The sequence below is a fragment of the Macaca thibetana genome, chromosome 12 (genome assembly GCF_024542745.1).
Source record: "Macaca thibetana thibetana isolate TM-01 chromosome 12, ASM2454274v1, whole genome shotgun sequence".
NCBI classification, from domain to species: domain Eukaryota; kingdom Metazoa; phylum Chordata; class Mammalia; order Primates; family Cercopithecidae; genus Macaca; species Macaca thibetana.
The window spans coordinates 59,363,869-59,390,873 of NC_065589.1; the positions used below are offsets into that span (position 1 = coordinate 59,363,869).

Sequence of the window (27,005 nt, forward strand, 5' to 3'; positions counted from 1 at the left end):
GTTTCATCAGCATTTTAAATATAGTCCTCATAATCTTACTATGGTGCTTTTTCTTAGGCACAAAGGTTTCATTAGCAAAGTGCATAATTGGTTAGAGTGCCTCATCCATTAAGAGACACCTGTTATGTATAGACTACATAGTATTGATTTCAGAGACAAACTTTCTAGAAAGGACTTGCAATTATCAAAACAAAACTAAGTAACTTCCACCAAATGTCTCTCCCTGACAATTTTCTGTCACTGGTTTATCTACCTTCCAAATCACCTGGGCTAATCATCGTAAAGTTCACTGACTTTTCTTTGTCCTAATCCTCTAGTTTTAATTCACAACGAGTGTCTGAGCCCATGGAATTAACTTTATCCTCCTCTTCTGTCATTGAAATAGTCAATGGCTTATTTTATTTTTTATAGTTTATGTTATTTTATTGTAAATTCTTGGTAAATAACTTAGAAACTCTTTTTTTTCCTTTTAAAAATCCACTTGTAACTTCTGCTAATAGAGTGTATATTCAGGGAAAATTGCATCTATGTTCCTGGGTTGCAATCCTCACACTTGGAGGATTGCAAATAAACCCCCTACATATATAAACTTTGCTGTGGCTTCTTCATTTTAGGTTGGCATATCTGGCATAAGTCAACCAGATTCAAAGTCACTTGACCTGACAACTGGTGCTTCCCTCTGAAAGTACAGTTAGTACCAGTACAAACTCTGTCTTCAGAAGACCCACTGGATGTTTCAGGTGAGTTGTCCTGAATTCAGACCACTCACTCTTTGGTTAAAGGTCTAGATTTTATATGGGTGTATATATATATATATAACAGTTCTGGGGTACATGTGCAGAACACTCAGGTTTTTTACATAGGTATACACGTGCTATGGTGGTTTGCTGTATCCATCAAACCATCATCTACATTAGGTATTTCTCCTAATAATATCCCTCCCACCTCTGACAGGCCCTGGTGTGTGATGTTCCTGTCCCTGTGTCCATGTGTTCTCTTTGTATAACTCCCACTTATGAGTGAGAACATGTATGTTTGGTTTTCTGTTCTTGGGTTAGTTTGCTGAGAATAATGGTTTCCAGCTTCATGCATGTCCCTGTAAAGGGCATGAACTCATCCTTTTTTATGGCAGCATAGTATTCCATGGTGTATATGTGCCACATTTTCTTTATCCAGTCTATCATTGAAGGACATTTGGGTTGGTTCCAAGTCTTTGCTATTGTGAATAGTGCTGCAATAAACATACACGTGCATGTGTCTTTATAGTAGAATGATTTATAATCCTTTTGGTATATACCCAGTAATGGGATGGCTGGGTCAAATGGTATTTCTGATTCTAGATCCTTGAGGAATTGCCACAAAGTGTTCCAGGATGGTTGAACTAATTTACACTCCCACCAACAGTGTAAAAGCGTTCCTATTACCCTACATCCTCTCCAGCATCTGTTGTTTCCTGACTTTTTAATGATCACCAATCTAACTGGCATGAGATGGTATCTCATTATGGTTTTGATTTGCATTTCTCTAATGACCAGGGATGATGAGCTTTTTAAAAATTGTTTGTTGGCTGCATAAACGTCATCTTTTGAGAAGTGACTGTTCATATCGTTTGCCTACTTTTTGATGGGATTGTTTTTTTCTGGTAAATTTGTTCAAGTTCTTGTAGAGTCTGGATATGAGCCCTTTGTCAGATGGATAAATTGCAAAAATTTTCTCCCATTCTGTAGGTTGTCTGTTCACTCTGATGATAGTTTGTTGTGCTGTGCAGAACCTCTTTAGATTAATTAGATCCCATTTGTCAATTCTGAGTTTTGTTGCCATTGCTTTTGGTGTGTTAGTCATGAAGTCGTTGCCCATGCCTATGTCTTGAATGGTATTTGCCTAGGTTTTCTTCTAGGGTTTTTAAGGTTTTAGGTCTTATGTTTAAGTCTTTAATCCATCTTGAGTTAATTTTTGTATAAGGTGTAAGGAAGGGGTCCAGTTTCAGTTTTCTGCATACAACTAGCCAGTTTTCCCAACACCATTTATTAAATAGGGAATCCTTTCCCCATTTCTTCTTTTTGTCAGGTTTGTCAAAGATCAAATGGTTGTAGATGTGTGGTGTTATTTCTGAGGCCTCTGTTCTGTTCCATTGGTCTATATATCTGTTTTGGTACCATACCAGTACCATGCTGTTTTGGTTATTGTAGCCTTGTAGTATAATTTGAAGTCAAGTAGTGTGATGCCTCCAGCTTTGTTCTTTTTGCTTAGGATTGTCTTGGCTACATGGGCTCCCTTTTGGTTCCACATGAAATTTAAAGTAGTTTTTCTAATTCTGTGAAGAAACTCATTGGTAGCTTGTTGGGGATAGCATTGAATCTATAAATTCCTTTGGGCAATATGGCCATTTTCATGATATTGATTCTTCCTATCCATGAGCATAGAATGTTTTTCCATTTGTTTGTGTCCTCTCTTATTTCCTTGAGCAGTGGTTTGTAGTTCTCCTTGAAGAGGTCCTTCACATCTGGTGTAAGTTTTATTCCTAGATATTTTATTCTCTTTGTAGCAATTGTGAATGGAAGTTCACTCATGATTAGGCTCTCTGTCTATTATTGGTATATAAGAATGCTTGTGATTTTTGCACGATTTTTTATCCTGAGACTTTGCTGAAGTTGCTTATCAGCTTAAGGAGATTTTGGGCTGATATGATGGGGTTTTCTAAATATACAATCATGTCATCTGCAAACAGATGACTTCCTCTCATCCTATTTGAATACCCTTATTTCTTTCTCTTTCGTGATTTCCCTGGCCAGAACTTCCTATACTATGTTGAATAGGAGTGGTGAGAGAGGACATCCATGTATTGTGCTGGTTTTCAAAGGGAATCCTTCTAGTATTTGCCCTTTCCATATGATGTTAGCTGTAGGTTTGTCATACATAGCTCTTATTATTTTGAGATACATTTCATCTCTACCTAGTTTATTAAGAGTTTTTAGCATGAAGGTTGTTGAATTTTTGTCAAAGGCCTTTTCTGCATCTATTGATACAATCAGGTGGGTTTTGTCATTGGTTCTGTTTATGTGATGGATTACGTTTATTGATTTGTGTATGTTGAACCAGCCTTATATCCCAGGGATGAAGCAGACTTGACTGTGGCAGATAAGCTTTTGAATATGCTGCTGGTTATGGTTTGCCAGTATTTTATTGAGGATTTTCCCATCAATGTTCATCAGGGATATTGGCCTGAAATTTTCTTTTTTTGTTATGTCTCTGCCAGGTTTTGGTATCAGGATGATGCTGGCCTCATAAAATGAGTTAGGGAGGAGTTCCCCTTTTTCTGTTGTTTGGAATAGTTTCAGAAGGAATGATACCAGCTCCTCTTTGTCCCTTTGGTAGAATTCATCTGTGAATCTGTCTGGTCCTGGACTTTTTTTAGTTGGTAGGCTGTTAATTACTACCTCAATTTCAGATCTTGTTATTGGTCTATTCAGGGATTTGACTTCTTCCTGATTTAGTCTTGGGAGGTTGTATGTGTCCAGGAATTTATCCCTTTCTTCTAGGTTTTCTAGTTTATTTGCATTGAGGTGTTTATAATATTCTCGGATGGTAGTTTGTATTTCTGTGGGATCAGTGGTGATAGGCCCTTTATCATTTTTTTGTTGTGTCTATTCGATTCTTCTCTCTTTCCTTTGTTAGTCTTCCTAGTTGTCTATTTTGTTGATCTTTTCAAAAACCAGCTCCTGGTTTCATTGATTTTTTGAAGGGTTTTTTTTGTGTGTGTCTATCTCCTTCAGTTCTGCTCTGATCTTAGTTATTTCTTGTCTTCTGCTAGCTTTTGAATTTGTTTGCTCTTGCTTCACTAGTTCTTTTAATTGTGATATTAGGGTGTCAGCTTAAGATCTTTTCTACTTTCTCTTGTGGGCTCTTAGCGCCATAAATTTCCCTCTACACAATGCTTTAAAGCTGTCCCAGAGATTCTGGTACATTGTGTCTTTGTTCTCATGGGTTGCAAATAACTTCTTTATTTCTACCTTAATTTCGTTATTTATCCAGTAGTGATTGAGGAGCAGGTTGTTCAGTTTTGATGTAGTTCTGTGGTTTTAAGTGAGTTTCTTAATATTGAGTTCTAATTTGATTGCACTGTGGTCTGAGAGACTGTTTGTTATAATTTCTGTTCTTTTACATTTGCTGAGGAGTGCTTTACTTCCAACTATGTGGTCAATTTTGGAATAAGTGTGATGTGTGCTGAGAAGAATGTATATTCTGTTGATTTGGGGTGGAGAGTTCTGTCGAAGTGTATTAGATCCGCTTGGTCCAGAGCTGAATTCAAGTCCTGAATATTCTTCTTAATTTTCTCTCTCCTTGATTTAATATCGACAGTGGGGTGTTAAAGTCTGCCACCTTATTGTGTGGGAGTCTAAGTCTCTGTGTAGGTCTCTAAGAACTTGCTGTATAACTCTCGGTGCTCCTGTATTGGATGCATATATATTTAGGATAGTTAGCTCTTCTTGTTCATCTCTTTACCATTATTTAATGCCCTTCTTTGTCTCTCTTGATCTTTGTTGGTTTAAAGTCTGTTTTATCAGAGACTAGGTTAGCAACCCCTGCTTTTTTTTTTTTTTTTTTTTTTTTCTCTTTCCATTTGCTTGGTAAATATTCCTCCACCCATTTATTTTGAGCCTATGTGTGTCTCTGCACGTGAGATGGGTCTCCTGAATACAACACACTGATGGGTCTTGACTCTTTATCCAATTTGCCATTCTGTGTATTTTAATTGGGGCCTTTAGCCCATTTACATTTAAGGTTAATATTGTTATATGTGAATTTAATCCTGTCATTATGTTGCTAGCTAGTTATTTTGCCCGTTAATTGATGCAGTTTCTTCATAGTGTCAATTGTCTTTCCAATTTGGTATATTTTTGCAGTGGCTGGTACTGGTTGTTCCTTTCCATATTTAGTGCTTCCTTCCAGAGCTCTTGTAAGGCAGGCCTGGTGGTGACAAAATCTCTCAGCATTTGCTTGTCTGTAAAGGATTTTATTTCTCCTTCACTTATGAAGCTTAATTTGGCTGGATATGAAATTCTGGGTTGAAAATTCTTTTCTCTAAGAATGCTGAATATTGGCCCCCACTCTCTTCTGGCTTGTAGAGTTTCTGCAGAGAGATCTGCTGTTAGTCTGATGGGCTTCTCTTTGTGGGTAAACCCAACCTTTCTCTCTGGCTGCCCTTAACATTTTTTCCTTCATTTCTACCTTGGGGAATCTAATGATTATGTGTCCTAGGGTTGCTCTTCTTGAGGAGTATTTTTGTGGTGTTCTCTGTATTTCTTAAATTTGAATGTTGGCCTGTCTTGCTAGGTTGGGGATGTTTTCCTGGATAATGTCCTGAAACGTGTTTTCCACCCTGGTTCCATTTTCCCTGTCACTTTCAGGTACACCAATCAAACATAGGTTTGGTCTCCACATAGTCCCATATTTCTGAGGCTTTGTTCATTTTTTCTCTAATCTGGTCTTCATGCTTTATTTCATTAAGCTGATCTTCAATCTCTGATATCCTTTCTTCCACTTGATCAATTCGGCTATTGATACTTGTGTATGTTTCATGATGTTCTCGTGCTGTGTTTTTCAGCTCCATCAGGTCATTTATGTTTTTCTCTCAACTGGTTATTCTAGTCAGCAATTCATCTAAAATTTTTTCAAGGCTCTTAGCTTCCTTGCATTGGGTTAGAACACACTCCTTTAGCTCAGAGGAGTTCATTATTACCTACTTTCTGAAGTCTGCTTCTGTCAATTTGTCAAATCATTTTTTGTCCAGTTTTGTTCCCTTGTTGGCAAGGAGTTGTGATCTTTTGGAGGAGAAGAGAAATTCTGGTTTTTGGATATTTCAGCCTTTTTGTGCTGGTTTCTCCCCATCTTTGTGGATTCATCTACCTTTGGTCTTTGATGTTGGTGGCCTTCAGATGGGGTTTCTGTGTGGACATCCTTTTTGTTGATGTTGATACTATTCCTTTCTGTTTGTTAGTTTTCCTTCTAACAGGCCCCTCTCCTGCAAGTCTGTTGGAGTTTGCTGGAGGTCCACTCAGACCCTGTTTGCCTAGGTATCACCAGTGGAGGCTGCATAACAGCAAAGATTGCTGCCTGTTCCCTCCCCTGGAAGCTTCATCCCAGAGGGGCACCTGCCAGATGCCAGCCAGAGCTCTCCTGTGTGATATGTCTGTCAACCCCTGCTGGGAGGTGTCTCCCCATCAGGAGGCATGGGGATCCAAGACCCACTTGAGGAGGCTGTCTATCCCTCAGCAGAGCTCAAGTGCTGTGCTGGGAGAACTGCTGCTCTCTTCAGAGCTGGCAGGCAGGAACGTTTAAGTCTGCTGAAGCTGTGCCCACAGCCACCCCTTCCCCCAGGTGCTCTGTCCCAGGGAGATAGGGGTTTTATCTATAAGCCCCTGACTGGGGCTGTTGCCTCCCCCCACTCCCCACCGAGATCTCCTGCCCAGAGAGGAGAAATTTAGGGAGGGAGTCTGGCTGGCTACACTGGTTTTGCTGAGCTGTGGAGGGCTCTGCCCAGTTGGAACTTCTCTGCTGCTTTGTTTACATTGTGAGGGGAAAACCACCTACTCAAGCCTCAGTAATGGTGGACACCCCTTCCCCAACCAAGCTTGAGCATCCCAGATTGACTTCAAACTGCTGTGATAGCAGCAAGAATTTCAAGCCAGTGGATCTTAGCTTCCTGGGCTATGTGGGAGTGGGATCCGCTGAGCTAGACCCCTTGGCTCCCTGGCTTCAGCCCCCTTTCCAGGGGAGTAAATGGTTCTGTCTTGCTGGTGTTCCAGGCACCACTGGGGTATGAATAAAAATCTTCCCACAGCTAGCTCGGTGTCTGCCCAAATGGCACCCATGGGCTGGAGTGCACCATTCCTCACGGCCCAGTCCCTTATGGCTTCCCTTGGCTAGGGGAGGGAGTACCCTGACCCCTTGCATTTCCTGGGTGAGGCAATGCCCCACCCTGCTTCACCTCACCTTCCGTGGGCTGCACCCACTGTCTAACCAGTCCCAATGAGATGGGCTGGGTACCTCAGTTGGAAATGCAGAAATCACCCACCTCCTGTGCATTGATCTCACTGGGAGCTGCAAACCGCAGCTGTTCCTATTCAGTCATCTTGGTAAGTCTCCTCAAAAATTGCTTTTAAAAGTGCTGGTGCATCCATACAATGGAATACTGTGCAGTCCATAAGATAATGAGGAGTATGGTTTTTACTGACACGGAATGGCATGCAAGCTCTATTGGTATGTGACAAAAGCAAAAGAATACAGAATGATATAATAGGATATTACAGTCTGGATAGAATGTGGTGTTTGCCTATATATCTTTGGAAGGATTCACAAGAAACTGCTAGCATGGGCTGCCTGAAGAGAGTGGTATTCAGACGCTGGTGGACAGGAATGGGAAAGAGACTTGTCACCGACTGCCTTCTTGTAGCTTTTGAACTATGGGTCTCGAAAGTAAAGAAACTTAAAATTCCACAAAAGTTAACCACTGATTTTCCTAAATGGCTTCAGTTGAGGCTATAAAACAAAAACAAAACTGAACTTTGTATTGTTCATACATGTAAAATACTCTACATGTTAGATAACAAAGAGCAGTTCCATAGCATTTAAATGCTGACACTGATGTCAGTTTGTACTAGTCAGGGTTCTCCAGAGAAACAGAACCAATAGGAGATACATACATTAATATGCATATATAGAGGCTAAGTCCCATGATCAACCATGTATAAGCTAGAGACTCAGGAATGCCAGCAGTATAATTCAGTACTACTCAGCAGACTCGAGATCCAGAGAAGCCAGTAGTTTAAATCCCCAATCCAAGGCCAAGAGATGAGATGAGATGTCCCAGCTCTAGCAGTAAACGAGGCAACAAGGAGTGAATTCCTCCTGTCTCCACTTTGTTCTGTTCAGGTCCTCACCAGATTAGATAATGCCCAATCACATTGGGGAGGGCAGTGTACTTTACTGAATCCACCAATTCAAATACTAATCTTATACAAATACACTTTTATAGGCACGTCTAGAAATAATGTTTAATCGATACCCCATGGCTCACACAAATTGACACACAAAATTAACTATTATGCCATTTAAACAATACTCATGTGATTCAAATACTTTCAAGAATTTGTGTGTGATGCAACTATTTAATTCATCTAAAATTTTATAACTGCTTCTAGAACTTAGCATTGTTGATTATAAAACCATAAACTGTTAATCATACAGAAAGATGGAGAATGTAAAGGATATTTAGTGTTTTCTATCTGCTCAACTCCTTTCAACGCAATTCTAATAATTGGGAATTTTTGACCTCTTGAATCCCACCCTCGTAATTTTAAAGCCAGAACACTTAATTTCCTGCCTTATTTGTGAATCACAGGCATGTGATGAGCACCCATGCTCCAGCATGGTTACATGGCTCTGCCTATGCATCCAGTGTGCTGGTGAGTGGGCAGCAGAGGCGTTGGACTTTGGAGGACAGCAGTGATTGCGAAGTGAGATCTCAACACAAGGACCTCAAGGTCTGAGCAGAACACAGCTGTAGCATCCAGTGCCTGGTAGACATGGCAGCCACTGGGTCATTTTCCCTTCAGGCTGGTATGCTGTATGATTTGGAGCCTTTTTCCTAAAGTCATAGCTTTGACGCTTTGAAGTTATTCTCTAGCCTTATTAGTGCCTCTGTGAGATTCCCAATATTGTTTTTTAAAAATTATTCTGCTTAATCAGAGTTATTTCTACTTCTTGCATTTAAACATGCTGACAGATATAGGAAGCTTACAGTTTAATAAAAATCAAAAAATATGTATGCCAGATATTCCAGTAAGCAGACTCCAAAGCAATTAAGTTGCTACATTTCTTATGTAACAAATGTTCTGGGATTAATAAGGAGTTCTTAGGGCATTTCTTTCTCCTAACTCCTGGAAAAGGAGAAAGACGAAACTTGTATAATAAATTACTATGGGAAGCTGTTTTCCCAACCTAATAAATGTCATTATTGACAGCTGTAACTTTGCACTAAATTGAGGAAAAGAATATAGAGGTGGTAGTAACAATAAACACTATACTCTTTACATATACTATCACATTTAAATCATACAACATCACAAGCCAGGACTCATTTTATATATGGTGAAACACAGGTTAATTATCTTGTTGAAAATCATAACTACTTTTGAACCTAGGCAACCTAGTCTTCTTCTTGATCACTGTATTGTATTACCACTCTGAATTTAAAAGAAACCCTAAAACACAGGATAAATTATTTAAAGTTGTTTACTTATGTACTGGCAATAACTGTTCATGAAAAAATTGTATTGTTTTGACTTACAGAATTATCTACAAAAGATCAATTATATACAATTAAATATATATCAAGCTATATATTTATAGCTACTGTAAAAGACAAAGAAAGCTGGGCATGGTGACGCACGCCTGTAGTCCCAGCTACTTGGGAGGCTGAGGTGGGAGGATTGCTCGAGCCCGGGAGTTCGAGTTCAGCATGGGCAACATAGTGTTCTCTCTAAAGAAAGGTGCCTTTTTCCAAAATATTGAAGAAGCTTGAAAGAAGGAAAGGAAAGGAGAAAGGAAAGGAGAAAGGAAAAAAGAAAGGAAAAGGAAAGGAAAGGAAAATGAAGCAAGTGCCTTGAATTCATCTTAAGCTTCTTAATACTATATTTATTATCCTTTCAATATACCCCAAAATTTACAGAAGGCAAGTTACTATTAACCCTACTTTGTCAAAGTACTCTATATTCCCTGCAAAGCATTTATTCTCCACCTTCTCATTTATCCATTGCATCTAAATGATTCTTTTCGGCCATTTGAACCAGTTCTGCTTTTTTTCACTTGTAAGTTTCTCTTCTCCCAAGATATGGAAGTTTTCAAGTTGTGGAAGAACTCAAACCAAAGATACATTCAAGGACAAAAAGTAGTCAAATCATAAAGCGGAAGGAATTCATCAAAAGTTTGCTACTCACTCTCATGTGTTTTCCAGTGGAGTACCAAGTATTCTTTAAAAGACATTTACTAGGAACCTATAAGGGGTACTTTCCAAGGAGATATGAAAAACACATGAGAATAATTAATGCATGGTCTATGTCTTTGTGAAACTTACAATTTAATAGAAAAGATAGAACATGATGAAAAATAACTAGAGTTTAAGTGGAAAGTAAAAGACATGAAAAGGAATATATGAATAGAGAAGTTTCTTTTACTACAAAAAAGAAACACAGAAAGCGTTCCAGAAAGTTCAAATCAGACATGTGAAATTGTACAGAGAGAGCATTCCTGGTGGAAGGAGCAACACAAGGAAACGCTCAGAGGAATGAAAGCCTTGGTGAATGTGCATAACACAGAGAAGTATGGGTTTACTGTCTGGTAGCATCATGAAAGGTAGAAAAGAGGGTTAAACTGGAAATATAGTGTGATTTGTGAAAACATTCAATGTCTGGCTCAGGAGGCAGAATTTAACTTGAAGGCCCTGATCATTTTAACTAGCTGAAGATGCACTGAGCTCTGAGTGTGTTCTGACCATCTATAGTAAGTACTCAATCAGTGATGCCAACTACATCATTATTTATCATGACATATTTTTTACATTAGTAGAATTAGTGAAGTGGGCAAAGAAAATGGTTCATCAGTAAATGGATATGCTTAGATTTCCGACCTTATGTCTTACATTTATTTTGCATGACATTCAGAGTTTTGTGGATTATGTGACATGCATAATGTTTCCCAAAATACTCACTTGATAGGTAACAAAGTTAAATGAGTCTTTGTGTTCAAAATAAAGAACTGAATTTCCTAAATACATGCATACATAATTTTTTTTTTCATTTTTGTGCCCAGCAGGAAGCTGTTAGAATAGAGTTGTTTTATACATCATTAAATAATAATATTTATCCTGCAGAGTTAAACCATATTAATTGAGTTTCTCATTTTTTCTTTTGAAAGCAAAATGAAACAATGCACAAAATTATAATCATTTTAAAGTTGTTGAATATTATATCCAAAATTCAATTTATCTACTTAAGTCATATTAACCTTCTATTTTCACAGCTTAAATAATAAAGTTTTAGATGCCTGTAAGTTTTATTCAATTTTTCATACTTAGTTTGCTTTGAGGGATCCCTAGTTCCTTATAATTTGGATGAAGGTATCTTTAATTACCATTTAAATTGTGTGAAAAATATATTTTGAAATGTCTTTTTTCTTTTTCTAGTGTTTATCTCCTAAGCTGATGCCTGTCCTTGAGAGAATTGCTTTCCAGGTAAGAAATTACACCCAGGAAAATACATTACATATGTTTTTATTTTTTTAAATGCTTCTTTTGGGTAAACACTAAGTTTAAGAATCATCTGTCACAATTTATATACAGGTTTTTCTTAAGCTATTCAGTATAATTGAAGGGTTGCCTATAGAAAGAAAGAAGGATTAAAAATCCTTTACCTCGTTTTGAATGAGTTGACTCTGACCTAAAAGTTGGGTTCAAGTTCAAGTTTACACCCACCCATTGAAGATGGTGAGAGTGCCTTTGTGATTAGCAGGGCTGAGCTCCAGGCCTTCGTAACACAAACATGGTTGTCTCCATCACTCTGTTCCAACTGTTAGTGGAACTGTGCTGAAACCCCACAAATTATTGAGCCTAGAGGCTGAGAGTTGACCATGTTTATAGCAGGGTTGGTTGTGATCCCTTAAATTTAGAGACACTTTGGCCTGAGAGTTGGCAGAATTGGGCTTTGTCTCAATTTAGCCACCAAGTATGTAAAACATCTTCACTGTTCCTCATCTGTGAAATAGTGTTGACCCTGAAGATGACTAGCTCTGGCCATGATATAATAGAATAAAAGCATTTATATGGTATATTTCTGTACACACTGCTTCAAATAAAGCTCACTATGAATCTGTGGGTAGGTATAGTATAAATGTGAAAGGCAAGAGGCTGTCAGCAAATGCAATTCGTTTCAAAAAATGGCTCCAAAGAAGGCAAACAATGTTTCCCGGGCAGCCTGACATGGCCTGACTAAAATTACCATGACCCAGGGTCTAGCTCCCAGTTTTACAGGCTCCAAAACTCTTATTTACTAACAGCAGTGATCATTACTATCATTACTATTCAAATTAAAAAATATTTGGCTGAAAAAGTTACAATTTAGTCTATGACCTAAATAGAAATGGGTAAAAAGGAAAGAGACTGGTACTGATAATAATGAGCAGAGCAATGCAAATTTGGCAGGACAAATCAAATTTGGTTGTAAAATGAAAACACTTTACAAGCCTAGTAAAGACATTTCAGTTGTTTGTGTATGCAATGTCACTCTCATTAGTAAAGGTTATCTTGCAGCTCCAGTCTGTAGTTTCTTATTAACAAAATGGAAAGTGAATATACATCCTAAATTAAACATTTCACCTCTTCAGGGCCATATCTGACAACTGTGTTTATCCATGCATTCACTCAATTCAACAGTCATTTATTAAGTCTTTGCTGTATAGAAGCAGCTGCATTTTGGATAGCATAGAAAAAATACTTTCAGATGCAGATTTTTATTGAATCATAAAAATGTAGATTACAAAAAGATAGACAATAGCACTGATATCTTTGGCTGACATAAAATGTTCTCCATTCAAAACTGATACGTACACTGTATTTTACACTCTGTCTAGATGATGCACTTTTTCAGTATCTGTTTTGCAGTCGGGGTTTGGAGCTCCCTGCCCCAGAGGTCTGCTGTACCTATGTCTCCACTCCAGAAAGAAAGAGACTCGTCATCTGTTACCAAAAACTTACAGTTCCAGCTGCTGCTGGCAGGATTTTTGTTCTGAGTACTCTATTCAGGTTCTGAATCAAAGGTCATATCATAAAACAGTCAATGGTAACCATTATTGTAAAATAATATGGAATGAGTAATTTTATGTAATTTATAAAATTGTCAAATAGTTACATATTTCTTTTTAGTTCTACGTATTTGTCTTCTATCAACTGTTCAAAAACCAATTTACATGCCACTTCTCCCACAAAGACTTCTTTGTTCTCCTCAGCTTAAATTAAGTTCATCTCTTTTCAATAGTCTTCATTCTGAGGAGGGTGAGGTTAAAAGCTTTCCTTTTATAAAAGGTAAAATGAAATGATATAGTTTCATTTCTAGTGTTCTTAGTTTATTTTTAAAGTTAAAATACATCTATACAACCTTAAAAGAAATCTTTGGAGGAATTAAAAATAAGAGCAAAATAGTCAGTGCTTATAAAATTTTTTAAAAAGAAATGGTCAAAATTCATAACAGCATACAACAAAATTACAGAAATAAAGCTAAGTATATCTACTATAACAGTAAATATAAGTGGCTTAAACTCTACCATGTATTTTAAAAAATTAATCCTCAGATTCGTTTACAAAAACAAATGCCAACTATATAACTTACCGGAAAAAAAAAACAAAAAACAAAAAAAAAACCTAAAAATCATATACAGAGTCATAAGGAAAGGGTTAACAGCAGATTCCTCACTCAATCTCTCCCTCGTCAGGAACACCAAGGTAGTGTTGACTTCAGCCAGAACTCTTTATTGTGTGAAAGAATGTACGGGCTAGAAGACAACGAGGTTCTTCTTGTGGCTTCTATGAACTATAATTTTTATACAAAGAAATCTTCTCACTGGATATGCCTGGTGTAACTAGATTGTTGGTTGTTTTCTTCTTTGCTTGTTTGTTTTAAATAAGCCCATATTTTTGGATTGATGGCCCCAAGCTCTACGGGAGAATGGAAGTTAGTCATATAGTGCTCTTAGTTGCCATGGCTAACAAATCACCAAATGCTGCAACGCCCCTGTGCTAATGCATCTGGCACAGAATGAGCCTTCGAAATCCAAACCCAAACAATCACCAGTCTTTGTCCAGGAAGGAGCATCTGACAGATTCAGGCACTCCTAGATAACAGCTTAATGTTGGGTGTGGCTCCTTTCTTGAATCCTTTTCACAGTCCTTAGCACAGCTTTATGCTTTGTAGGATGAGATCTTAATAAACAACTGATCCCTTTGTGGTAGTGCAAAGGATAGTGTAAGGCAATGCCATGATTTATTATAAGATGAATAGGGAAAGTCTGGAAAGGTAGACCTTGAGGAAAAGGATACTAAATGGGATCTCAAAAAAAGTAACAAGAAAAGAAATGTAGAAACCAACATCCTTCCTATAAATTTAAAATATCTTTAAACAAACAGTAGTAAACAATTCCAACAATATATAGAAAGGAAAACCAAGTGGGATTTATACCAGGAATGCAGGATTAGCTTAATACCTAAAAACTTAATTAATGTAATATACTATTATCAATAGAAAAAAAGAACCATTTATTTAAAAAATAAAATATCTGAAAAAACTAGAATTACAAGAGAACTTCCTAAAGACATCTAAGAAAAGACTACAGCTAACATCATACTTGGTAATGAAAGATGAAATATTTTCCTTCTTAAGATTAGGGAGAAGACCAGGTGTTGATTTTCACCACTTCTACTTTACAAACATTGTACTGTATGTTCTAGTCAGTGCAGTAAGAAAACAAAATTAAAAAGTATCAGATTGCAAGGAAAGAAGTGAAACTGTGTTTATTCACAAATGACCTGATTATCCATGTAGAATTTCCTAAACAATTTGCAGAAGAGAAAAAGAAAACAATACTAGGAAAAATAAGTTTAGTAAGTCATAAAAAACAAGATTTAAAAAATAAGTTTAGTTCTATATACTAGCAACAAACAATATGAAAAGGAAATTGAGACAAATCCATTTATAATGCTATAAAACATTAAAATATTTAGGAATAAACTTAAAAGAAGTACAAGACTTGTACACAGAAAATATTGCTGAGAGAAATTAAAGAACTAAGTAAATGGGGAGATCTATCACTTGCTTAGATTGATAACAATGTAATTTACCCCCAAATTATCAGTTTAGTACAGTTCTTGTTAAAATCCCAATAGCCATTTTTATGGAACTTGACAATCTGAACTTAAAACCTGTATAAAAATGTAAAGGACTTAGAATAGCTAAAATAATTTTTTTTAAAAGAAGAAAACAATGGGACTTACATTGCCTGATTTACACACTTATTACAAAGTTACAGTATTCTACAGTGTGATATTGGCATAAACATATAGATCCATGGAACATAATAGATCTCAAAAGTAAACCCTTGAATATATTATCAGTTAATTTTATCAAAGGTGCCAGACAATTCAGTGGAGAAAGAATAGTGTTTTTATCAAATGTATGATGGGCAATGTCTACCTATATGCCAAATATAGGTATAATTTTTTGTATGATATGAGGTAAACTAATTTATGTGTATGTATATGTATAATTACCTCACATCATACGCAGAAATTCAACATGAATCATAGACTTAAATAAAAATCTAATACTTCTAGAAGAAAGCATAAGAGAAAATTTTTGTGACATTGGGTTAAGCATAAGATTTGTTATATGTGGCACTAAAAATAGGATCTATAAAATGATAAGCTGAACATTATCATAATTAAAAATGTTGCTCTTCAAAAGGAAAGCAAAGAAGAAAATGAAAAGACAAGCCACAGTCTAGGAGAAATTACTTGCAAATCATATATCATCATATATCTGATAAAGGACTGCTATATAGAATATATAAAGAACCCTTACAAGTCAATAAGAAAACACCCAGTTAAAAAACAGGCAAAGGTCTACATAAACATTTCACCAGATAAGATATACACGTATTTAATAAGCACATGAAAAGAAATTCAACATCATTAGTCATAGGGAAATGCAAATTAAAACCATAATGAGACACCACTACTCTCTCACCAGAATGTCCATAATTCAAAAGACTGATGATACTAAAGATATGAAAACACCAAATCCTCATACATTTCTAGTGAGAACTTAAAATAATACAATGACTTTGAAAACCAATTTTACAGTTTCTTAGAAAGTTAAACAGATGCTTACCATGCAATCCAGAAATTTCACTCCTGGTTATCTATACAATAGAAATAAAACTTAGGTCCACCAAAAAAAAATGTATACAAATGTTTACAGCAGCTTTATTCATAAAATCCCAGACTGGAAATAATGCAAATATGCATTAACTGGTGAGTGGGTAACAAAATGTGGCATATCCACACAACAAACTATTATTTAGCAGGATATAAAGAAACAAACTCTTGATATACATGCTACAATATGTATCAACTTCAAAAACATTATGCTAAGTGAGAGCAACCAGACACAAAAAGCTACATATTGTATGATTTAATTTCTATGAGGTTTCCGTACACAGGGCAAATCTATATAGACAGAAATCAGATTGGTAGTTACCTGCAGCTGCAAATGGAAACAGGGAATGACTGCAGACTGACAGAGAATTTTTTTAGGTTGATAGAAATGCTCTGGAACGTTGTGGTGATGGTTGCACAACAATATAAATTTATAAAAAGAATTGTATGCTTACAAATAATAAATTTTATAATATATAAATTATACCCCAAAAATATGCTAGAATTATTGAAACAGAAATGCTTGCCTGTTTTGAAGCTGTCTTGAAGATTATATGCAGGACCAAATTAGGACTTTTGAGGCCCCTATCTGCTAAAAATATAACCCTGCCTTCACATAAAATAAGCATAAAGAACAGTATTAACTGTAAATAAATATAAGGAGGTTAAAGAAAACTTCCGTTCTTTCCCCGCAGGGAAAATGCTCCAAAACCTTCTTTAAAATATCGAACTTTTTGAGTGCCCTGACTTCAGTAATACTCTAAAGTCCTTCTTAATTTTACCTCTGAGTAATTCAGCATTCCATTTAACAAGATAACTCTCATGCTATGTCCTACTTATAATAGTTCATTGATGATATTAAACCATAAAAAGATTATGGCAATAACACTTTGTAGACATTAAAAAAAAAAAAAAAAAAAAAAAAAAACTTCTCTATTCTTCTGCTACAGTTTGGATATTTGTCCCCTCCAAATCTCATGTTGAAATTTGATCTCCACTGTTGAAGGTGGCGCTTGGTGGGAGGTGTTCGGGTGATGAGGGCAGATCCCTCATGAACAACTTGGTGCCCTCCTTGCATCAGTGAGTGAGTTCTTGGTCTAATATTACCCTTGAGAGCTGGTTGTCTAAAAGAGCATGGCACCCTCCCCATGTGTGTACTACGTGCAGAACCATGAGCCGATTTTCTCTATAAAGCCAAAATGTTTATGAGTCAAAATGTCTTTATAAATCACCCAGCCTCAGGTATTCGTTTATAGCAATGCAAAATGGACCAAGACGCCTTCTATCTAAGGTCATCCTAAAGAGGCAAAAACTCATAGCAATTCAGAAAATATCAGCTTATCTCATATTTTGTACAAAATATAATGCCTTGAAATAATTATTTCAAAGAATGCTTTAACTCATGAACTTACAGTAATGTTTGATATTTGTATGACACTTTCTGGTTTCAGTGTTTTCACATAAAATATTTAATGTGAAATATTTTACACATTAAATATTTACAGAAGAAATCAAAGGTATTTTGTTTCTGATTTCCGTGAGAAAACTGAAGCTTAGGGATTTTTAAGTGACTCCTCTAACTCATGGAGATACTAGGAAAGGGAACCAGGACATGAACTTGAGGCTTTCTATTCCCAGATGTCTGCTTTCCTCCACTGTGCTGCTATGTTATGCTAAATGAAGTCTTTTAACTTCCTACACTATGCTCTTTGATGTGACTCACTGGAAAGACCGGTTTTGCCAGGAGTTTTAAACTAGTACATAAAATTCTTGCTTAAAAAAAAAAAACTTCTAAATATAAAAGATGAGAATGAATAAAAGCTAAATAATAACCCAGTAATTTTCACACTACTTGTATATTCATACATCAAATAAGCATAAAGTGATTTAAGATGAATGAATCTATGTAAAAAAGGAACAATAAAATATTACCTCAATTCTACTAGATAGCAAATCAGTAGACTAGGGGAGGCTATATTTTTTTCTCTAAGTACCTGAGTCCTCAAAGGGAGTTTACATTCTAGGAGAATCTAGCAAGTTGCTTTTTAATCTCAATAATTACATTTCACAAAAGCTTATATCTATAAATATATAATTATGCATTGAAGCATATTTTATTTAGTTGATACCTATCTATACACTTACATGCTTATACGTGTATGCCAACTGAGAAAAAAATCTCTTTTAATTTTTGAAGGAATGTCATAAAGATATATAGACACAGTTATAGATTTCATATAGATATAGATGGATTACTTTTTAAATTTTGAAAACAAAATTCCAGTTAAGTTGTGAATAGTGGATCAGTCGAGTAACTAATTCTGGACAAAATAATATTGAGCTAAGTTGACAGTCTGTTTTTCTCATAATATTATTTTTCAGCATCAAGACTAGGCAGACAAACTTTCAACTAGAAGGTGCTTTCTTATTCCTCAGATCGTTTTACAGAGCTCTTTTTCTGCATTTCATGCTATTTTATTTTTCTTTCATGTTTCCACCCTCTTCACTTCCAAAAGGGTGCTGCTCAGCTGAAATATTCAGAAAGGAATCAGATGTATGAACTCCTCCCAAGGTGTTCCGTTCTACTGAAGATTGAAAGTCTAGCTCTTTGAAGCTCTCTTAATGGCTTATGAATATCAGCAAAGGCCAATGGAAAGAGTTTTAGATAGCGACGCAAAGATGTACATAACATTCCCTGACTGATGACCAGTGTTCATTGGTATTCTTATTGTTTAAATAGATAATAACTCCAATTAAAATCAATGGCATAGGCTAGAGGCCACTATGTTGATTGAATTAAAATACATCTCTGTTCTTTGAAATTTAAAAATAAGTCGACGAAGGTCTCATGTTGTCTGTCTTATACTTGGTGCATTGCCAAAGAGTTCCAACAAGAAAGAAACGAGCCAAGACCCTAAATATTAATATTTGTGAGGTAAAGTGGTTGATCCTGTTAATAATATAAGCCCACGGAAAGCTTCTGAGATTCTTATGTATTGAATGAACATATGCAGAATTAATTAGCTGTAATCAGAGATGGACAACCCCACTTTAGCACACCATTACCATCATTATCTGAACAGAGAGAAGATGGAATAACTGAAACAGTGACATTATTTTCACATCATTTCAGCCAAATTATTCTAAATCCAAAAGCTTTGACTATGTAGATTCCTGATGAAAAGCTGAATTGTAATCAGCCTAAGATACATTATGTTGCAAAGCTGCAGCACCAGTGCATAACAGAACCTTATTTTCCATTAATTCATAACTTTCTGAAAGTGTAAACACTCCATATGCTTAGTAGCCCCCAAAAAAGAATGTTCTCACATTTTAAGATTGTCTATTAGTGACTTATTTTTAAAAAACACACACTCAAAGAAAACAGTGACTCTCAAAGCCATTTTTGAAAACTAACTTAACCTATGTGTTAAAACAAGATTAGTAACCTGTCAAGAAATATCAGTTCAATTGTGCGTTTTAGCAAAAACCCAACAACATATGCTGTGTTTATAGTGACTTTTGAACTCATTTAATGTGTTAATTCCTCCACAAGACGGAATTCAGAGACAGGATACAAGAGAAAGAAAGAAGTAGAATTAGAGTATGTGAGAGAATCTCATCTAGTATAACAAGGATGTCAAAAAGAAAATTCTACTGGAAATGAACCCTGTTCTATGAATACTCCTAATAGTCACATAACTCACACACTTTTTGTTTCACGTTTTTGGTAAACGATGTTGCTTGCTTATTTTATTTACTCTGGACATCAGAATCTTCACTTCATGAAAGTCAGACAGTGTATAACTTTGAATATTAGTCATTAGGAGACTCAAAAGGGCCCTTTGACTCAAATATTTATTTTTTAAAAAAATAGAAATTGTAAATGACTGAGCTCACATGAGGTGATGAGTACAGTAGCAGCCTTCTATATTATGCATTGTTTAGTTGTCAATTTAGGATGTATAAATACATTGTGCATAATATATGGGGGAGTTCTGATACCAGTTTCAAATTATCCTACACAGGAAATTGAAACTCTTAAATAAGTGTGGTTAAGATAACTGTTCCTCTTTTGGCTTGCTTTGGATTTCTCCTCTGAAGTGCTCCATGTTCTTTTTTTGTGACTTAACAAGAGTGGAGATGTTTATTTCCTTGAAAAAAATTACTGTTACTATTTGCAGACTTTCACAGACTTACTCAGTAATTACTCCAAGTCAACTTTAAGTACCTAGTATTTTTCAACAGATTCTCATGAAACTGTTTTTCATATTTCCTGCATACTATGTGCCCTGCCTTCCACATTCCCTGCAAATTATGTTTTGCTTGGAGGTTCCTTCAACTGACTGAGGTCCCTTCAACATAAACATGGAAGAAAGCTTGATATTTCATTCATAACCACTTTTACATAGATTGTAACCCACCAGCACCATGGACCACTCAAGGAGCATACCAGAAGCGAAGAAGAAGCTTGCAAAGGGGGAGGTAAGTGTTGGGCAGTGAGCAGGGCAGTTAGGGAAATAAGAAATTGACTGAAAAAAATATCAATCAGCAACTGGCTGTCATACAAAGGGATTTTTATCAACGAGACTCCGAACCAATTGATTCTGTATGATTTCCTGCGCATACACACAAGGGAAATAATAATGGGTTTGGGAAATGTATTAGTTGGTTCTTGCGTTGCTATAGAGAAATACCTGAGATTGGGTAATTTATAAGACAGGAGGCTTACTTGGTTCATGGTTCTGCAGGGTGTACAGGTAGCATGACAGCATCTGCTTGTAGGAAAGCCTCAGGGAGCTTTTACTCATGGCAGAAGGCAAAGTGGAAACAAGCATCTTACATGGCAGAAGCTGGAGCAAGAGGCGGGGGCAGAGCCACACACTTTTTTTTTTTTTTTTGAGACGGAGTCTCACACTGTTGCCCAGGCTGGAGTGCAGTGGCGCGATCTCGGCTCACTGCAAGCTCCGCCTCCCGGGTTCCCGCCATTCTCCTGCCTCAGCCTCGTGAGTAGCTGGGACTACAGGCGCCCGCCACCGCGCCCGGCTAATTTTTTGTATTTTTAGTAGAGACGGGGTTTCACTGTGGTCTCGATCTCCTGACCTTGTGATCCGCCCGCCTCGGCCACAACCAGATATCATGAGAACTCACTATGGCAAGGACTGTACCAACAGAGATGGTGCTAAACCATTCGTGAGAAAATGCCCCCATGATCCAGTTACCTCCTACCAGGCCCCACCTCCAAAATTGGGAATTATAATTTGACATGAGATTTCAGCAGGGCCACAGATTCAATCCATATCAGGAAATACAAAAGTGATACAAATTTTCTTATCTCAGCCGGGCGCGGTGGCTCAAGCCTGTAATCCCAGCACTTTGGGAGGCCGAGACGGGCGGATCACGAGGTCAGGAGATCGAGACCATCCTGGCGAACACCGTGAAACCCCGTCTCTACTAAAAAAAAAATACAAAAAAAAAAACTAGCCGGGCGCGGTGGCGGGCGCCTGTAGTCCCAGCTACTCGGGAGGCTGAGGCAGGAGAATGGCGTAAACCCGGGAGGCGGAGCTTGCAGTGAGCTGAGATCCGGCCACTGCACTCCAGCCCGGGCTACAGAGCGAGACTCCGTCTCAAAAAAAAAAAAAAAAATTTCTTATCTCATTCTTTAAATATTCAATAAACTATATGTACAAGAACTATATTAGTCCATTCTCATGCAACCAAGACTGGGTAATTTATAAAGCAAAGATTTTAATTGACTCACAGTTCCACATGGCTGGGGAAGAAACTTACAATAATGATGGAAACTTACAATAATGACGGAGGGGAAGGAAACACACCTTTCTTCACATGGTGGCAGGAGAGAGAAGTGCCAAGCAAAGGGGGAAATTCTCTTATAAAACCATGAGATATCATGAGAACTCACTATCATAAGAACAGCAGAGGGGAACTGCCTCCATGATTCAGTTACTTCCCACCAGGTCCTTCCCATGACATAAGGGGATTATGGGAACTACAAGATGAGATTTGGGTGGGGACACAGTCAAACCAGATCAAGGACTAAATATTTTCTCGGCCTTTAAAAGATCAAAAGATAATTAGTAATATTTGCATCCGATTCTATTGTCTGTTGCAATTCTCATTTCTCAAGCACTGAATGTTATTTGGCTAATAGTTATTTTTAATATGTATATATAAATATATATTTGCATACATTCATACATACTACTAAATTACTAGAATATTGGCTACATGTGGTTATAAGACTAGGTCAGTAGTTATATTCCTCAGTAGGGGGAAGTTCCAGCTTATCTTCATAGTTAGCTCCAAGTAGAAATCATTAAAACAACTTTATCTCCCTCAGGAATCTTCACCCTCCGCCTCAGTCAGTGCACTTCAGTTTTTACAGCATCATTTGTTTCTCCGGCATCTCAATTTTCCTCTCCATGGACCCATGAGATTTAATCACACGTGTAGCAAAAGCCTTATGTTCTATTTCCTTTTTTTCAAGGACTACAATTTTGCATCTGTGCTGCCTGCCTGAACCGCCAAAGATTTAATTTACTTGTCTAACTCATCAAAATTTCAGACATGCCTCATCCCTTCTTTCTTGATGATCTTCTCATTTCCTTCTCTCCTTCCAAACAGCCAAAGCTGACCATGGACCTGGGCTTCCAGCCACACAACAATTACAGTCCATTGTATCCTGGGCAATTTCTCTTCATTTCTTCGTGTTTGGAGAATGTTCTTTCTCCACATACTTCCAACTGTTTTACCCCAGTACATTTATAGCTTGAGATATTAGGGCAGATTGCAAAAAACAAAAAGTCACGAAGTCAACAACCTGCATTAGTAACAACTCTCTAATAGGACAGTAGTATGTCCCAGATCTTACTTTAATTCACATCAAATTTCAAAACATGATTATCTGCCCCCTATAAGAAAGAGTGTTATGTTTCCATTGAATCCAAGTGGCAAATCACCCAATTAGGGTTAGTAATATGGTCATGTTCATGCTAGAGGAGGAGTCAGGCCCAGGGTTTTCAGAGGCATATTACTATTCTCTTTTTTCATCATAAGCTTCCTAGGAAAATGCCATCAAAAAAATATCTTACCTAACCAAAGGAAAAGTGAATGAGATAAAACTCCATTTGGCTAAAACTGAACCAAACAAGCTATTTTATCCAGTGTATCATACCCACAATTCATTGTGCCCTGAAATGGTCCTTCCTTACAGCTAGACTTAAGTTAATGGAATTTTGGATCACTTCTATGGTGCGTTTCCCTCAGGCATTTGAGAAAGTTAGGGTTACTGCTTTAATTCATTCCTAGCCTGCCCATACACTGCCTTTAACAAGTCTTTGTGGATGAGAGTTAAATGAGCCAAGAAAAATGGTAACTTTTCCCAAGCCATGTCAGAGGCACCATCCTTCTTTTTCAGACAGCTCACTGTATCACTGTAAAATAGCCAATAATGCATAGATATGTATATCATTTCTCTTATGGTTGCCTGAGGCCCCAGACACATTAGATTATGTTTGACAGAAACTTAAGCTTCAAGATAGCTCTACTGGATGTCTCCATATGCATAGAAATATGCATACGACTGAATAATCCAAGGATAAAACCAGAGAATCTTTTCTATTTTTTTTTTTAACATTTCTTGACATTTACTTATTGCTTTTTTTATTTCAATAGCTTTAGGGGTACCAGTGGTTTTTGGTTACATGAATGAATTATATAGTGGTAAAGTCTGAGATTTTAGTGCACCCATCACCTGAGTAGTGCTCATTGTACCCAATACGTAGTTTTTTATTCCCCTGCCACCCTTATCCCCTCTAAGTCTCCAGTGTCTATTATACCACTCTGTATTCCTTTGCATACCCATAGCTTCGCTCTCACTTCTAAGTGAAAAACATGTAGTATTTGGTTTTCCATTCCTGAGTTATTTCATTTAGAATAATGGCCTCCAGCTCCACCCAAGTTGCTTTTTTCATGGCTGAGTGGTATTCCATTATATACATACCATAATATATACACACACACACAACATTTTCTTTTCTATCAGTTAATGGGCACTTAGTTTGGTTCCATATCTTTGCAATTGTGAATTGTGCTGAGATAAAAATTTGTGTACAGGTATATTTTTGATATAACAGCTTTGAAATTTTTTTCATGCAGTAATTAACTGAACTAAACCTGCAATGGCTCTTTGAAAAAAAAAAAAAAGGCAGCGATATTGTATGTGAAGAATTTTCAAAAGGTTGTCACTTTACACTGAAGCTATTCTCCTTCATGTAACATACTACAAGTTCACTCGGAGACTTTAAAATGAAAGGTTCTTTTGCCTACTCCACAAAAAGCTCATTGATCGATTATCTTTTAGTTTTATGTGTGGCCAACCCTTTCCCAAACAACTAGAATGGCACAGCAAGTTGTTAGATCTTATGAAAGGAATATTGAAGCCTAATTTGTAAATTGTACATATTTTTTTATTGGGAGCTTCAGTGAAAGAAAATAATCCCTCTGTGTAGTAGTTTCATCATTCTTTAAAACAAAAAATTTTCTCAAAGACTTGTTAAATCCTTATTAAATTTCTGCCATAAATGTGTTTTAGTAAAAACTGAATATAAATAGGGACTATGGACTTCCTTTAACTCAAGCATTTTTCAATGACCAAAGTCAAGTCATTATGAGGCAGAACAAATCAGCCTTCTGTGGTTCAGAATATCTGCAAAAACAAATGCTTCATAGAGCTGATGGCCAAAATCTCACCAGAAAGTATCAAAATATACATATTTCAAGAATTATTATGAGTTGGAATTACTAATTTCCAGCAAATTTGTATGAAAACTCATACTATGAGTTTATGAGGCTATGCCTATGCTAAAATAAGGTGATGACTATGCTAAAAATGCATTTGTATACTTGGACATTAAGGACAACCAGGTCATGCAGTTTCAATCCACTTCACAATAATTTTTCAAATACATCTTGACTTTTTGCTGCTAATTTATCCTTCCCATGTATCTTTCTTATTAAAAAAAAGTTTTTTTCGTTTTTCTTATACAAAAGATAAATACTGTTGTATTAGTTATCTATCTATTGCTGCATAACCTCTTACTGCAAAACTTAGCAACTTGAGATGATACATATTTAATATCTCACAGTTTTTGTAGGTCAGGAATTCAGGTACAGTTCATCTAGGTGGGTCCTCTGCCTCGGAGTCTTCATGAGACTGTTAGTTGCAGTGTCAGCCCAGGGTACCTAACAGGCTGCAATCAAGGTGTCAGCCCAGGCTGCAGTCATCTCAACATTCAACTGAAGTAGCATCAACTTACAATTTCACTCCATGGTTGCTAGTATGATACAGTTTCTCACAAGCCACTGGACTGAGAACCTCACTTTGTTGCTGGCTGTTTGCAAGAGGCTTTCCTGGTAGGTCTTTCCATCAAAGCAAGCACAGAAGATGACCCAGGGAGAAAGAATATCAGCAAGACAGAAGTCACACTCTTTATAATGTAGCCATGGAAATAACACCCCATCACTTTTGCAGTAATTTGTTATGAGAAGCAAGTCACAAAGTCCAGCTACACTCAAGAAGAGAATATTACAAAGGCTTTAAACACCAGGAAGTGGGGACCACTAAAATATATATCAGAAGCTGCCTGCCACAACTACATATACACTTTGTACCTATTTTTTCCACTTAAGAATAAATCACATAAATTAACTGCTCTCAGTTTCTATAGACTGCATAGTGTTCCATTGCATGCTGTGTAACCAGTTTTTTATAGTTGAGCATTTATTTCCCATATTTTACAGTGACATAATCAATAGCCCTCTATATCTGTTATTTTATATTTGTATACAAGTACCTCAAAAGTAAGTCCCTAAAAATGGTCTTTATGTAAGTGCACCTTTAATATTATTAGATGTCAAATTCCCTTTCATAAGGATTATAACATTTTGCCCTCACAATAATAGTATGTGTAAATTTCTGTTTCCCCACAGACTCATCAACAAAGTATACTGTCAACATTTTACGTCTTCCCCAATTTGAAAGGTAAAAATGTACTTTCAATCTTCTCACATATTTAAATGTCATTAAATATCTTTCTCTGTGAACTGTTTATGTCTTTTGCTCATTTATTTCTATCAAGTTTTGGCCTTATTTCCCCTCACTTTTCATTAGTCGCTTCATATGTTAAGTAAATTGGCCTACTGTCTGTTATAGAAGTTGTAAATATTTTCCCCTCGTTGGTAATTTGTCTTTTGACTTTGCTGATAATTTTTTCCCATGCAAATGTTTTATATAGCCAAGTTTATTAACCTTTCATTTTAGTACTTGTGAATTTTGAGTCATAAATAGAAAGGCTTTCCTACACCAAAGTTGTAGAGGAACTCGGTGATGTTCTCTTTTGGTACTTAAATGTTTTCATTTTTTTCACTTAAGTCTATGATCCATTTGTGATTTATTCTACTGTTTTATATAAAGCATAGATACAATTTTATCTTTTTTGAAATGGCCAGTTTTCTCAACACCATTTATTTTTAAAGTTCATCTCTTCAACAGAGAACTCAGATATCATCTTTATTAGATACTAAATTTCAACATGCATTTGGGTCTATTCCTGGAACTTCCATTCTGTTCCATTAGACTATTCCTTTTATTGCTGTTCTGAGTTTCTTTTTCATAATCTGTCCACGTCAATTTTATTAGCAACTTGTCTAACTCCAGAAAGAAAGAAAAAAAGAAGGTTGCCATTGTTATCAGGATCACGGATTCTCTCTAACATGGAGAGAATTGACATCTCTATCATGTGGAGTTGTCTTATCCAAGAACAAAGATTATCATTTCACATAATGAAGTGTTCAAAGGTTTTTTCATATAGTTTTTCACACTTCTTAAGATTATTCCTATTTTATCTTTTATGCTGCCATTGTACATAAGTTTCTCTTTCATCAA

General features: G+C 36.5%; 1 long non-coding RNA gene across 1 annotated transcript; it reads left to right on the forward strand.

The window, feature by feature from the left end:
- Window positions 1-625: 625 nt before the first annotated feature.
- Window positions 626-26,373, forward strand: LOC126932929 (uncharacterized). The gene is made up of 3 exons (XR_007718375.1): window positions 626-740; window positions 11,243-11,290; window positions 26,051-26,373. It is a non-coding gene; the product is annotated as an uncharacterized LOC126932929 (long non-coding RNA).
- The last annotated feature ends 632 nt before the right edge of the window (window positions 26,374-27,005 follow it).